Source organism: Vicugna pacos, chromosome 10 (genome assembly GCF_048564905.1).
Source record: "Vicugna pacos chromosome 10, VicPac4, whole genome shotgun sequence".
Taxonomy (NCBI): Eukaryota; Metazoa; Chordata; class Mammalia; order Artiodactyla; family Camelidae; genus Vicugna; species Vicugna pacos.
In genome coordinates, this window is record NC_132996.1 from 57,250,213 (window position 1) to 57,266,698 (window position 16,486).

Below are 16,486 nucleotides of genomic sequence, written 5' to 3' on the forward strand. Positions count from 1 at the left end.
TGAAGTGATAAGATCTTACACATCAAAATTTATTTCTAAGTATTTTCTGTTTAATTTCATTTTTAAATTTTAGTTGCTAATATCTACAAATACAATAGATTTTTAAAATATTACCCTGGTACCCCATAGCTTTGCTAAATTTGCTAATTAATTGTAATATTTTTAGTAAGTTCTTTAGGGTTTCCTATAAATTTGATCCTGTCATCCTGAAGGAACAAAGATCTGCTTCTTCCTTTCCAATATTATGCCTTTGTTTTCCTTACCAATTACATGCCAAGTGGTGAAAGTGAATATCCTTGTCCTGTTCCTGATATTAGGTAGGAAGCATTCAGTCTTTCATCTTCAGGCATAGTAGATTTATTGCATTCTTTTCCTGATTCCTCACCCTTCCCTCTATCGACAACCTTTTCAATATAATCTTATAATATCCTGCCAATCTGACTCTGGACTTGGCTATGAGACTCACTTTGGTCAATGGGGTTTAAAATAGATATGAGTTCTACTTGCACTCTTGACCTCTTTTATTTCAATAAAAACATGTCTGAGCTAGCCTTCTAGAAATGAAAGACATGTGGTGCAGAGTCAAGCTGATCCAATCATCCCAGTCAAGTCCATCACAGATCAATCCCATTACCTAGAGACCTCCAGACATCTGAGCAAGCCCATCTCCAAACAGCCAAACCCCCCAGTCGAGCAGCAGCTGATTGCAGGTTCATGAACAAGCCCATCTGAGATTACCTGAGCCTGCTCAGAGGAGTTGTAGCTTGCAAACACATTTATTGCTCTATGCCACTGAAATTTTATGATTGTTATACAGCATTATTCTGGCACTGGAAAACTGATACAGTAAATTAGAATCAGCCTGTGTAGATCCCATTTTATTCAATGCAAGAATACCAATTAGTCATATGAAATTTTTCCATATTCTCAAAGCATCAAACATGGCCCTATTCTTTCTGTGACTGTCTTAGAGAAAAGGGCATAAGCTATTAACATCTCAGTTTAAACGAATTTTTCATATTCAGATGCTTCCTGCAATAATATTTATAGTGTCCTTGAAAACAGTATTTACATGTGTGTGGTAGGGGGAAGGAGTATGTGGTTGGAGAGAACCAGGCTTTGATGATACAAAATAAATTTGGCCTACTATTACATGCCAAGAGTGCTTGTTACCTGCCATGTTTTTCTCTAACTCCAAAAGCAGTCCTCCTTTCCTTGTGCTCCGTCATGAGAGGAGTCTTGGCAATGGAAATGCAACATTTCTCGTGTGATTCCAATTTCACAGTTGAACAAGGAACAAGCATGAGCAGACAGTAGCCTAAGAAAGGCATGACAAGCATGGCAGATTGAGGAGTCTAGTCATTTATTCTGTATCCCTTCTACTTCCCATGACCCTTTCATTCTGTACAACAAAAAAATTGAGACTGGGCTTCAAGTCCTGATGCAGTACCAGATGCAGCCTTTAACTTCCCTAAATGACTAGATTCCAATCAAGCAGAAACAGGAGGTTGCTGTCTCTCCATTAATCTGATTGTGTTTCTGCTTTAAGGTTTATTTAAAGAATACATTTCTCCTTCAGATCTGTGCAACTGGAGGAGGCAGGGAAGAGAGGACAGTGAAAGTGACATCTGTCGGCTAGCAGTAATTAAGCAGAGATGTGTGAAGTTTCAGTGCTCTAAATGGTCCCGTTAAAATGTTGATGAGCAGTGAAATGTCTGATTAAATTTTAAGCAGGGATAAATGGGCCAGCCCCACCATAGGATAAAGCTAATGGAGTAGAAGACTGAGCAAATTAAACGAACAATGTGTCAGTGCTAGCAAAGAGACAAGCTGGCACAAATATGCCTCTTCAAGAGTCTAAACATAGCTTCCTCTGCATGATTACAAAGAAAAGATCTTCTGCAAGGTCTCCCTGAGCTTCAGAGTAGGTCACTGTAGTGGAAAATGCATCAATCTGGATATTAGGAGACTAGAGTTCCAGTTCTGGCTCTGACACCATCTTAACGATTGAAGGCAAATCACATCACTTCTTTGGGCCTCAGGTTTCTCAAGTGTGAAACAGAGGATTAGTTCACAGACAGTCTTAAAGCTCTAAGAAGCTATGACTTAAATTTCTTAAATGATTTAACTAAAGAATCAAAATTTTATAACTATGCCAAAACCAGAAAAAGTTGAAGTAGTGATCCACAGAATGTGCACTGCAAAGCATTAAGTATCATGAGGCTAACTGGAGGGACGAGGTGGAGACCCATTTGTCACAGCTTCAGGACCTCATCCTATCACTGAACCACAGCAAGTTTTCTCTAATCTGTTTTAAGTTTTGGGTTCCATGCACATTTTTTGTAACAGGTAAAGATTCTGACAATAAGCAAATTAAAAATCACTAGATTTGTTTTTTCTAACTTTCTGTTCATACATTTCAGGGGAACTGGCAAATCTGAGGGGAACACAAGAGTCAGAATAGAAGAACAGAACAGTGAATTGTGCACTGATGGAATCTTAGACCCATTTCCTCCATCCATTAAGTTGGGAAGACCAGAGGCAGAGTGTCTCATAGCTTCTAATGACAAAACTTCAGAACTGGCAAAGGCATATGAGATTATGGGGTGGGGGAAATTCTGAAGATACTTGCTTCAGCTCTCATTAATCAGAAAAACACTCACATGTCCAATGGACCAGTAAAAGAATTACAAATGTCTAAAACTCAGTAAGACCCTAAGGATCACCAAATCCAGATCTTGTATTTGTGTTTCTCTTTCTCTTATTATCTACAATTATGATTTCATACCCTCTACATTCTCTTTATATTTTACACCTCCTTCTACCCTCACTCCACATTAATAACCTTACCTAATATTTCATGAGACAATAGGAGCTATTTAACAATGAACTCCCAAGGTGTCACTACTAAATCTATAAACGTGTCAGTACCTTCACCTTTCCTTTTGTTTTTAAGAAAAGAAGTCTCCTAAACTCCACTTAGAAGACCTGGGTCCCCTTCTCCCTTGACTCCTCAATAATCTTAGTTCTTAAATTATCCTCTGCCTTTCTTATCTTTTAAGTCTCCCCCTCCCCTGCATTATTCACTCCCATTAGCAATAAAACATGCTCTTACTAATTTTTTTTTAACTATCTATTTGTCCGGTCCACACTGCCCCCTACCAGGTACTGACTTCTTTCTATTAAGCATCTTAAAAGAGTTTGTGCACACACATACACCCCCACTACTTAAATTACCATTCATGTAAAATAGAGAGAGAGAGAGAGATGTACTTTTATGTTTCTTTCTTACATTACGGAATTTCCTTCACTTTTTAAAGTTAGACTTTGCTTTGTGGAGGATTCCTATTGTTAAAGCAAAAAATCCAGAGAAAGAAAGAAAAAACTGCTTGTATCAATTCTCAAGGCTGACACTTTTAGAATATATGAACATACATTAGTTTTGAAGGGCAGAATTCGTCAAGAAAAAAAACTGAATTTTCAAATTCTAGAAACTACCTCTACAGAAAACAAAGCTTAATATCTGAAGACAGAGTCTTACCATGAATTGTGGATTAGAAAACTGGAGGACATTATGTCAGCAAGTTTATTTCTCCCCACCAAACAGGAAGTAGAAGACAACAGCCAGTCTAGCAGGTTCTGGATGGGAAGTGGATGGCAGTGAGGGAGGGTGAAGCAGTGAAACATACACATCCTAGCTCTCCATGCAAAACCATGGCTAGATAAAGCTGTTTAAAATAACCACTAAATCTGGGATAAGAGCAAATTAAGAGCCTGTTTCTTACTTTTCTGGCCACGGATTGGGGTCATTTCAGTCTCCCTTGATTGAGTACTGATTTCAGTAAGATGCTATCTAAGTGGTAGGCTGACAAACAGCTGAGGGATAAAGCTAAGAGAAAGAATCAAAGATCGTGCCACAGAGTCTCTCTCATCATCCACGGACACGGATGGTGTTTAAAAATGCCTTTGTTCTTTCAGTGGAGGAAGCAAAAGGTAGCTGAGTCAGTAACTTAGGGGCCTTTCATGGGAGTACCTTAGGAAGTCATGGAGTATACTTTACAGTGAAAGTTGAAGGGTGATATCTCTATCCACGCATGGGATGAAAGGTATTCCAAGGTTTAGATTATCTGCTATGTCAACCAGAGATAGAGGCAATGAACCCAGAGAGTTTTCTTCTATTTAAATGTGGGATTTCTGGATATGTGTAGTGGGATTTAAAAAAAAATACATTCATTGCCTCCCTCTCTTTAAACATGTCCTAACTGAGAGCTGAAAAATAAAGATGTATGACAAAGAAATCACAAATTTCTACAAGATGGAAAGACACTGAAAAACATCAGGTCAGAGAGTCAGTTAGCCAGTGTTGGCGGAGAAGAACGCTGACCAGAAACCAGTTGATTCAGCTGTTTTCACTGTAAACCTCTACTACCCACCCCAAGACTGAAAGGCTCATATGTAACAGGTAGCAGCATTGGTATGCTGGTAAATGTTTAGCAACTACCTTTCCTGGAAAATCAAACAAACAAATAAACAAAAGCACTGATTTAGACTGTTTGCTAATTTCTATGAAGCAAATGTACTACGGTCAATTTCAAATAACTAATGTAGTGTCACTGAATGCAGATCTAAGAGGAAATGTACATAATCTCTCAATACAGATGATGCGATTCCTGTATGGTATCTTTGGAGCACAGAATTTGTGGCTCATGCACTTTTTCCTTAGGAAGAGCCTCCGACACGTGTTTCACCAAGCTGAGGAAGAAAATCATAGAAGAGGATCCTGAAAACAGTGGCCATAACCCTGGCTGGAAGTGATAAGAAGTCCCAGGAAAAGAGCTATGGAACAGATCTAAAGACCATATTCAGACTAAAGCAGGAAGTTGGGGGATCCCAGAAGGTAGTGCTTGAAAAAAAAAATGAAAAGGAGCCAACATACTTTTCATGTGTTTAATAGAAATTATACAACTTGAGGAAAAACTGGGCTTGGGAAAAAAGAATTAGTGATAGAAGCAGAAAATTAAGAAACTGAATAAATGAGGTACTTATTAACTCCAGCTAACATGAATAGCTATGTACAAAAAGGAAATGTAGCCAATAAAAAATACTTCTGTGGTAATAATAATAGTGTAAACAGTAAATAGTTATTCCAGCCACATGTGACATGTCTATATTAGGAGGAAAACACTGGGGAGGGCAGTGATGGCAGTATCACCCTCCACAGCTGAAACATAATGTATAACATCTGAAATTGTAAAACAAAGAATATTAGAATAAGAAGGCAAGTACCAGAAGAAACAACTGAAGTAATTGAAGAGATTGCCTCTCAGGGGAGAAGAGATAGGGGAGCAGGAGATTACTATTTTTGTTTTGCGGAAGCCTTGTAAGCTGAGTTTTGCTGGGAGTAAGAGCACGGGGTCTGGCATCAGACTGCTTTGATTTAATGCACTCTGAGCCCTAGCAGCTATGTGACCTGGGTGAGTTATTTAACCACTTTTAGCCTCAGTTTCTTCATCTTTACAATGAGAATAACAAGAGTACCTGTTCTGTAACAGTAATCGTGAGGATTAAATGAGATAATATATGTAAAATACTCAGAACAATATTTGGCACATAGTTAATAATAAATATTAACTTTTATAATTACTATTTGTCTTTTTAAAATTACATAACCAAGTTATTCTGATAAATATTAAAAAGTAAGTTAAAAGAATAGTAAATGTGATGGATTATAAGACAAGGCAAAGTCTCATTTGAGGCTGTAGTTTGGATGTGTATATATATATATATATATATATATATATATATATATATACACACACACACACACACACACACACATACACACACACACACATATATATATATTGCATGAGAAAAACTGTAAATATGCAGTTTTATTTCTTAGGAAGAAAATGAGAAACTTTGTAAGTAAACACAGGTATCTTTCCAGAAGAAAAGATTAAGAACCTAAGTCATTCTCCCCAAGATTCAAAGTCATTACAAATTATCCAGATGTACTGGCTTGGCCATGATGTAGACCCAAGGACACAGAAGGGCCATCAGTCTCCTAACATGAAATAAGTATGAAGGAAGAAGAAGATGGCACTATGGGCAGATCGGTAGTAGTACATGGAAAATAAAGGTAGCTCTGGCTGCATGAGGACTCAGACACCAGAACCTGTTCTGGGGTAGCCATCCTAGTTATCAGCTTATTCTTCCCAAGAATGATCATATAGTTCATAATATCAGCTTTATCACTGAGGATCGAAGATAATTTTGGAATGGGGCACACTTGGCTAAGTGGAACAAAACAGACTTTCTCTTGTGCCTTAAATTATCAATGAAGCATGCAGTGTTAAAAGTGAATGGAGAAAAAAAAGTGACAATAAATATATGGCTGTTCATGTATAATTGAAAAATTGCACTCTACACTGGAATTTCACATAACATTGCAAAATGACTATAACTCAATAAAAAATGTTTAAAAAATAAAATCTAAAAAAAAGTTAATGGACAAGGAGGCTCAGTGCTTTGCTTCAGACATGACAGGTGATAAGATCAAGTAGAAGCATGTCTTCTGGGACCTCTGTTACTCTGTGCAGGCCTCTGCTGGGACTCCAGACATCTGAGTTTTGTAAACAGAAATAAGAATGTGGCACATTATTCTCAAGGTACAGCTTAAGCTGTAAAGTTCTCTAGTCTCAAGATTGTATCAGATATTGAGGAGCAATAATGGATTTTGCACATGAGCAAGCCTCTGAAAGTTTCTTTTGGTAGCAGAAAGACAGAAACTACGGAAAGAAAATAAACTTTTTAACTGAGTGTGTGGGGTTCAAGTTTTATGTTCAAGAAAGTACTCTGAGATAGTATTCTCACTGCATATTTTAAGATGGAACATCCTGGTTCCATATACTTATCCCTGATATGAGAAAAATAAAACAGTTGGCTTTTGAATGTATCCTACTCCCTTCCCTGCTTGATATATGGTAGAGAAGCTAGACCCATATATGGTTGACCCTTGAACAATACAGAGATTAGGAGTGCCAACTCTCCATGCAGTGGAAAATCTACATACACCTTCACAGTCAGCCCTCAATATCTGCAGTGCCACATCTGAGGATTCAACCAACCAAGGATCCTGTAGAACTGCAGTAGGCATTTAGTAACAAAAATCCTCACATAAGTGGACCCACACAGTTCAAACTTGTATTCACTTTTTCAGTGTTTTTTACCTGGCTTGGTGATGACTTTGAACTAGTGCATCCTAGCTTAGGGATTCCATTTCCCCACTTGCGAAGGAAACATAATGAATGGTTACCCCTTTCCATCTCACAAGAACACTGAAAGAATCAAGGAGTACATTACATCAAACAGCATAAATAACTATTATTTTCTAGGCACTTACTAGGTATCCAGTGCTGTGCTAAATATTTAACATATATTACCCACTTAATTCATTCTTTACAAAAACCCTGTGAAAGAGACATTATTATTCCCAGATCACAGATAAAAGAACCAAGGCTCAGAGAGGTTATGTAATTTCTCCAGAAATCATGATTTAACCTAGGATTTAAGTCTACTCCTCTCTGAATCCAAAGACAGTAACACAAACTCCTACCTACCTGGAGCTCATAGCAAAGAAAACCACATATAGCCACCATTATTGTTTTTTTTTTATTGATTCATAATCATTTTACAGTGTTGTGTCAAATTCCAGTGTTCAGCACAATTTTTCAGTCATTCATGGACATATACACACTCATTGTCACATTTTTTTCTCTGTGATTTATCATAACATTTTGTGTATATTTCCCTGTGCTATACAGTGTAACCTTGTTTATCTATTCTACAATTTTGAAATCCCAGTCTATCCCTTCCCACCCTCTACCACGCCACACCCCGGTAACCACAAGTCTGTATTCTCTGTCCATGAGTCTATTTCTGTCCTGTATTTATGCTTTGTTTTTGTTTGTTTGTTTGTTTTTGCTTTTTTAGACCATTTTTATTGTTTTTATCGTTCTATTTTGTTGTTGAATTTACAGGTGATTCACAATATTGTGTTAGTTTTTTGTGTACAGTATAGTGATTCAGTTATATATATATGTGTGTGTGTATGTATATATATTTTCTTCTTAAAATTCTTTTTCATTATAGAGTATTACAAGACGTTGAATGTAATTCCCTGTGCTGTACAGTAAGATGTTGTTATTTATCTATTTTATATACAGTAGTTTGTATCTGCTAATCCCAAGCTGTTAATTTATCCCCCACTTTCCCTTTTCATAGCCATAAGTTCATTTGCTGTGTCTATGTGTCTGCTTCTGTTTTGTAAAGAAGTCCATTTGTATCATTTTTTAGATTTCACATATAGGTAATATCATGATTTGTCTTTCTCTGTCTAACTGACTTCACTTAGCATGAAAATCTCTAGGTCCATCCATGTTGCTGTAAATGGCATTATTTCATTCTTTTTTTTACAGCTGAGTAGTATTCCATTTATATATATATCACATTTTCCATATCCATTCATATGTCAGTGGCATTCAGGTTGCTTCCATATCTTGGCTATTGGAAATAGTGCTGCTATGAGTATTGGGGTGCATGTATCTTTTCGAATTAGAGTTTTCTCTGGATATCTGCCCAGGAATGGGATTGCTGGATCATATGGTTACTCTATTTTTAGTTTTGTTTTTTTTTTAAGAACTCTCCATACTGTTTTCCACAGTGGCTGCACCAAACTACATTCCCACCAACAGCATAGGAAGGTTCTTTTTCTCCACATGCTCCCCAGCATTTATTGTTTGTAGACTTTTTATATTTTTAATTTTAATTTTAATTTTTTGTTGAGGTATAGTTGATTTACAATGTTGTATTAGTTTCTGGTGTACAGCATAGTGATTACTTATATGGTGGTATATATGTGTGTGTGTGTGTGTGTTTGTGTGTTCTTTTTCATTACAGGTTACTAGAAGCCTGTGCTATATTATCATGCCCATTCTGACCAGTGTGAGATGATACCTCACTGTAGTTTTGATTTATATTTCTCTAGTAGTTAATGATGCTGAGCATATTTTCATGTGCCTATTGGCCGTCTGTATATCTTCTTCAAAAAAATGTCTATTTAAGTCTTCTGCCCATTTTTTAATTTGGTTATTTGGTTTTTTGTTATTGAGTTGTATGAACTGTTTGTATATTTTGGAAATTAGGCCCTTGTCAGTCATGTCATTTGCAAATATTTTCTCCCAGTCCATAGGTTGTCTTTTCATTTTGTTTATGGCTTCCTTTGCCGTGAAAGCATAAACCATTTTTTTATCTTTCAAGTGTTAAAATGCTGTCCTTGTTCAGGATCCTCTGATTTTCCTGGATCACACCCACCAGAAAAGTTTAGCCATATGAATTTCCTTTGTGAAATGTCAATATTTGAGGTAACTGGACATCTTTTAAAAATCATTTTCTTCTAAGTATGTAAGATAATTAATCCCTAAAAGTTTAGAAATTAGATATAAGAAAAATATTTACCAAAAGACCACTATTCCCACACAGTTACTCTTATGGGCTTTTCTTCATATGCATATAGTGATTATAACCATATATAATTATATGGTTATAATCACCATATACATACAATAACTTTGCTCAGTAGTCATATTACACTTTTTGAAAAATAACTTCATAATATCGCTTTGGATTGTCATGCCAAAAGTTATTTAGTTAACCCCAAAGTGAAAGGTATTTATTTCAAACTGCTATTATTATACATAATTTTATAATGAACATCTTATGTATATATTTTAAATACATTTTCAATTATATGTTTGGCATACTAACCATTTTCAACTAATTATGATGCAAAAATGAATACATAGTCCACAAAATGTTCACTTTCTCGCCAACATATACTTTCTTTTTTAATCAGTCAGTACTTATGTATTAATACCTATTATCATAAGGTCCTAATTCTACTTTCAGAGTGTCAGGCACTATGGAAACTAGAGCATATGTTCCATTTAGTTATATGAATAACCCTATTTCACCAATACCCCACAAGCAATTGTCCTCAGGATTTCCCTAATCGTGAATTACCAATGAAAAAACTCATAGAAAATAAGGGATATGAAATGAGAAGACTGACTTTTAGGCCTGCCATCTAGTCTCCTTTATCTACCTAGAGTTTAATGAGCCACTAGGCACATGGGCTGGTACTCATATCCAAGGCTAGAGTGAAACACTCTCGGGAACTTTAAAATGTGTGCTATGAATAGACCAATTTCCAGGTCCTGTCTTCACATCTCCATTTTCAGCTATTTGGTCAAGGATCTTGGGAAAGTGTGCTAGAAACTGGTGACAAGCAGTGCCATAAGTAACAAATGAGCCCGTTACTGCTTTACAGTGGAGGAGACAGGTTAATCTTTTGTCAAATCCTTGTGAACAGTGTCCTCTTCCTTGTTCCAATTACCTAGGAAGTGATGGCACTTTCTCATCCACAGCCTTTCAACACCTGCTGACATGTATTTAGGACATTGCTGGGTCAATAAGTCTTAACCAACTGTCCTCAGAAATTCTCATGGAAAATAAAAGTTACAAAGGCATACAGGAGACTAAGATCCAATACTTGCTAGACTCAGACCACACTCATTTAAAAACCAGAGGAAGAACTAACAGGCAGAAAAGAGAAAGATTATTTTTCAATCAAAATATTTATTGAAATCCAGAAATAAAATAATTGCTGAAATAGAAATGGTCATTGAACCCAGAATATCATCATCAACCAACATTCTGATTTTACTAATGAGGAAGCTAATTCCCTAGAAAATGCAGCAGCTTGCCCAAGCTAGTTTGTGGCACAATCCCTAAGGAAGATATGCCCTGAAACACTGTTTGCTTTTTTTCATCATTAGCAATTTAGATTCCCTCATTTTTTTGAAAAGCTCTTTATTCATTCAACAAATAACTTTTCAGTGACTTCCATAAAATTACTACTCTGTAAGGCACTAGGGATTCAGCCAAAGTTGAAATGTAGTGGTGCTGGGAATACAAAATCAGAAGTCACAGTCTGGCAAGGAGATTGGCCTATAGACTGATAATTAAAATGTAATGTGATAAGCAGAATCAAAACAAATAGAACCATAAGAAGTGTGCCCCAAAGTCTACCTAAAGGACTCAATGGGAACTTCCCAAAAGAGGGATAGTTTACAAGGAATGAAATAGGGAAGAGCATAGGAGGCAGGCAGAATATCACACAAATGGGATAGGATACTTGAGAAGCTACATATAGTTTGCCCCATTTCTTGACCTTTGATGACACACTAGATTATTTATAACCTCCGTATTTTTGGTTTCCATGGCACCTTGTTAGTGTCCTTTTCTCTGCTTAACTGTTGGTATTCCTAAGGACTCAGTCCTCAGCCGTCCGTTCTTCTCTCTCTACACACTCTGCCTTGGCTTCCTGCCTTCTACATATCTCCCAGAGCTCTCTCTTGAGCTCCAAATCAATAAATATAACTCTACGAACACTAAATGTTTGGCAGTATTTTCAACAGTTTTGTCTTCAAAAACCGTGTTCCCATCCTGCATTACCTCAGTAAACAGCACTGTCACCAAGACAGTTACCCAAGTTATCCTTTCTTCACTCCTTACATTCAGTCTGTCGCCAAAACAGATGAAAGGTAACTTCCCAAAATGATCTTCATGACTCTGTCCAAACTTTCCTTTTCATATCATATTGTTATTCATTAGATTTTGCTGCTGTGAAGTTTCAAACTTCTACAGACTGATTTCTGCCCCGTTCCTAGGCCACAAATGGTTTGCTTTCTGTCAGTATAGACTAGTTTGCATTTTCCAGAATTTTATATAGATGGAATCAAAGGATAGGTACTCTTTTTATCCTGACTTCTTTCACTCAGCATAATTATTTTGAGATTTTTTTCCCATGCAGTTTTCTGTCATCCAAATATTCATAACAAGAAACAAAATCAAGAGAAAAACACACAAATTCTCAGGTGATCCAATATTGAAGCTAATCAGAAATTGACTTTTAAAATTTTTAATTAATACATTTAAGAAAAGAAAGAATTTTGCCAGAAAAGTGAGAATTTTTTAAAAATAAAACAAAGTTCTTGGAGCTGAAAAATACAACAATTAAAATCTCAGAATAGCTTGGCACAGCTGTAGTGTGGCTTAATGAAATAAATTTTTGACATAGACAATGTCCAAATTAAAACACAGAGAGAAACAAGCATAGAAAGGAGAAAAAGAGATTATGAGATGTAGTGACAAAACTGAACGTACATGTAATTAAAGTTTAATAAAGAGTGGGCTGTAAGAGAGGAAAAGAAACAATTTTTGGAGAGATGATAGCCAAGAAAGTTGTAAAATCTATGAAAGACATCAACTCACAGATTAAAGAGCCACTATGAAAACCCAGCAGGATAAATATAAATAAAAGCATAGCCAGATACATCATAATTGCTGAAAATTCAAACAAAAAAAAGAAAAATTTAAAAGTAATTAGACATAAAAGACATCATCTACACAGAAGCAACAATAAGAATTACAAATGACTTCTAGACCAAAATGATGAGATGAAAACAATGGGATGGCATTTTAAAAATACTGAAGGTTAAGTGTCAATTTAGAATTCCATGCCCACTGAAAATATATTTCAAAAGTAAGAGCAAAATAAAAACTTTTCTGGAAAAACAAAGACTGAGGGAATTTATCGCCAGCCATCCCTTACTAACAGAAATACTAAGAAAAGTCATTTTTCAGAAAGAAGGCAAATAATCTCAGATGGAAGCAAGGGATCTAAGAAGGAATTAAAAATAACAAAAAGTGTTAATATGTGGACAAACACGTGACATTGACAATACAAAAAATAATAATAATGTTATGTGGGATTTTGAATACATGTAGAATTAAAATGTAGGGTGACAACAGCACATAAAGCAGGAGAGAGTAAGTGTAAGTGAAGGTTTGAAAAATTCAGCCAGTCTGTGTAATAGTAAAAAAGCTAATTCTAGTGAGTCAAGAGTGAGTGCTGCAATTTTTCCAAAACAAATACTACAAGAATAACAAAATTATGTATAATTAATAAACAAATAGATGGAAATTTTTAAAGAAAATAATGTATAAATCTAACAGAAAAATTAGAGGAAATTGATCATAAAAAAGAGGGGACCAATAGAAGACAAGTGGTAAAATGATATCCTTAAACACAAATGTATCAATAATTGCAAAGCATGCAAATGAAGTAATATTCCAATTAAAAAACTAGTTTAAAACATCATTTGACTATGAGATTTCATTTAAAAGAAAAAAAATGTCATGTTGTTTACAAGATACTCTCTTTAAAAATAAATTAACAGAAAGGCAAAGGAATGAGCTACATACACATTAACCAAAAGAAAGCGGATACAGTCCCACTAGCATAAGTCAAAGTAGATATTTTAAAAAGAATTATTAGAGATAAAGAGGAGAATTTCATAACAAAAGAATAAATCAATAAGATACATGTAGCAGTTCCTATATACATATATATGTACCAAATAATACAACTTTAATACCTTTAAGGCAAAACTTGTAACACCCTAAAGAAGAAATAATAAAGTTACAATCATATTGAAAAATTTTAATTCCTTCCCCAATAACTGATAAGAAATCAGTAACAAAATAGAAAATCTAAACAATGTTGCCTTAAAAACTGACTAAACTGACATAACAGAAAATACTGCAAACAAAAATGAGGAAATTTTATTTTCAAATACATATGAAACTTATAACAAATAGAAATTTTCATGAAATTTTAAGTAATTGAAATCACTTTAAGTATGTTCTCTTACATCAGTAAGAGTTAATCTAAAAACAAAACCCAGAAAATATCCAAATATTTGGGAACTAATCAATATACTTCTAAACAGCACACAGAATTTTAAAAGGAATCATGAGGTGAATTAGAAAACATTTTAACTGAATAATAATATAAATATGACATATTCAAATTGTGGGATGCAGCTGATGCAGTGCTTTGAGGGAATTTCATAGTCTTATATGTATAAATTGGAAGGGGAGAATAGCTAAAAATCAATTATCTACTAATTCCAGATATGAAAAAGGGGATATAGCAATAGATTCTATAAATAGCTAAAAGATATAAAAAGATAATATGTATTACTGTATGCCAATAAATTTTTAAATTCAGTTGACATGAACAAATTGCTTTAAAAAATATAATTTATCTAAACTGATACCAGAAGTATTAGTTATTGATTTAGTCTCATACCTATTAAAGAAATTAATTTATAATATTTAAAAATCTTACCACAGTGCAATTTCATGTTCAGTAGCCCTCACTGGTGAACTAATCAACAAAATGATACTGTTAAAGTTTTAGGGGATTCTCTACATTTTAACTCATTGAGGGTACAGAGAGTCAAATGTTGCTTAATAGTAGTAAGTTCAAATTAGAAATTATGACAGGACCCCTGTTTTCTCCAAAACTTTAAGCAGTAAAATTAAACAGCTAGTTGTAGTCAGAGAAACTGAAAAAAAAAAATGTTCCTGATAAAACATAGCTTACTTAGTCTGCTCTTCACATGCAGGAAGATACTGATAAAGATGATTCCATGCCTGTCACTAATTCACATGGCAGACAGCTACAAGAGACACCATGATAGTTAGGGTAAGAACAAAAATTAAAACAAGAGCAAATGAGTAGGAGAGAGAGGAAGAAAACAAAAGAAAAGAAAACAAAAGAAAAGAAAACAAAAGAAATGAGGAAGGAAGGATGGAAGGAAGGAAGGAAGGGAGGATTCCTTCCAGGTCTGCCTCTTGAATAGAGAGATGGTCTATTCTGTCATTAACATCACCCAATGGATGGATGACCAGCATAGTTTACCAATCAACTTTAAAAAACCAAACCAAAACAAAACAAAAACCTCTGCTTATGAGAAGGAGCAACTGAGACAAGGGAAACAAAATCTTGGAGGATTCCTTCCAATATTGTTTCCTATTAAGAAATGAAACAGAGCTCCTTTTGAGAAATGTGAGAAATGAGGAAAAACTGTTTCTCATATCAGTCACCTTACCATAGACAAGTAGAGTGAAATTAGGAAGTTTATGACTAAAACAAATCATGTATTTGGCTGCTGGAGTTGTAGTAGCAGAGCACAACGGCTGAATAATGTATCATGGCCTTTGGAGCGATCCGAACTGGGACTAGAATATTCACCCTCCCTCTTACCAGCTGTGAGACCTTGAAAAAGATACCATAGCATCTTACGAAAGTAGCTCAATGACTTTTACAAAATTTAGAGTCTGTTTAGAATAGTCTGATACATAATAGGCTCATATAAAATCACATGGGGATAGTTCAAATGAGATAGTCATTTATTTTCCATGGCAACTGACATAAAACCACAGAAGAATGTCATGGTGACTGAAGACTGGAGAAAAAAAGTTTAGACTGATAGATGAGAGGAGAGAAGAAGAAAAAGGGAGATATTGCCAGGGTTAGAAAAAATAAGGATTGGTTTTAAATATTAGCTCAAAGTTGAGGATAAATGCTCCAGACTATAGTCAGTGATTTGTGATTGAGTTACTTCTCACACAGACAGTCCTATGTGAGATTACTCCCTGATGAGTAGTAGCAAGAATTGATTTAATATTATTACATTTATTACTTATTCTATAAGCTTTTATAGTCTAGACACTCAGTGCCAGGCACTAGGCTAAACATAAAATCAGTATAAGAGACACATCCCTAGCTTTCAAGCATCCAAATTAGAAGACATGACTAGCCCACAGGAACAAAGCAGAAAAAATGAGTGTCTCCTTAAATTTTGTTCTCTAGATGCCTTGCTTGTGTCACCATAGTCCAATACCTAGGTACAATTTCCTAGGTATTTACAGACAAGGTGATTCCTGTCAGCTGAGGGCAGTTTTCAAAAGAAGAATGCCTGTGTGAGCCATTAGCAGCCAATATTTCAACCTCTAAGAGATAGCCATACCAGATCAGTAAAGGGGATCTGAGAAGAGCACCAAGAGTACACAACACTGTACCTTATTCACTTCTCAGAGCCATTTTTATCTTACATTAAGTTTATTCCATCCAGACACAGATTCTCCAGGATTTTGGTTGGTCATAATTTCTGGGTAAATGTGTAAGCAGAGGGTAAGTGGGATGAACTCCAGCCCCAGTTACTGAAGTTGGTCCTCACCATCTTCAACCGCACAGAGATGCCCCTTACCTCTGCTGGTGGCCTGCCTGGATAGAAGACTCAGACCCTCATCCCTGAGGGATCTGAGCACTTGCCTATCATGCCCTTACAGACCAGGGTTGCTGTACTTGCCATTTACAGTTAAAACTTGGCATGGTAGTATCAAAAATATGTCAGATAAATTCTTCCCTGCTCCCACGACAGCCTCAGCTTTACCTCCTCATGGTGATCAGGGTCAATTACCTCTTCCGATGTGGTAACTCTGCTCTTGT

General features: G+C 35.6%; 1 long non-coding RNA gene across 14 annotated transcripts in view; it reads right to left on the bottom strand.

Moving 5' to 3' along the window:
• LOC140698773 (uncharacterized) overlaps positions 1–16,486 on the bottom strand; it is a 548,636-nt gene that overhangs the window by 225,268 nt on the left and 306,882 nt on the right. Inside the window, exon 8 of one of the 14 annotated variants that reach the window (XR_012076711.1) lies at positions 7,255–7,340. The exons of the other annotated variants lie outside the window; for them this stretch is intronic. This is a non-coding gene — a long non-coding RNA (uncharacterized lncRNA). Of the gene's footprint in view, positions 1–7,254; positions 7,341–16,486 lie in introns of those variants that run through there. 14 annotated transcript variants of the gene reach the window in all.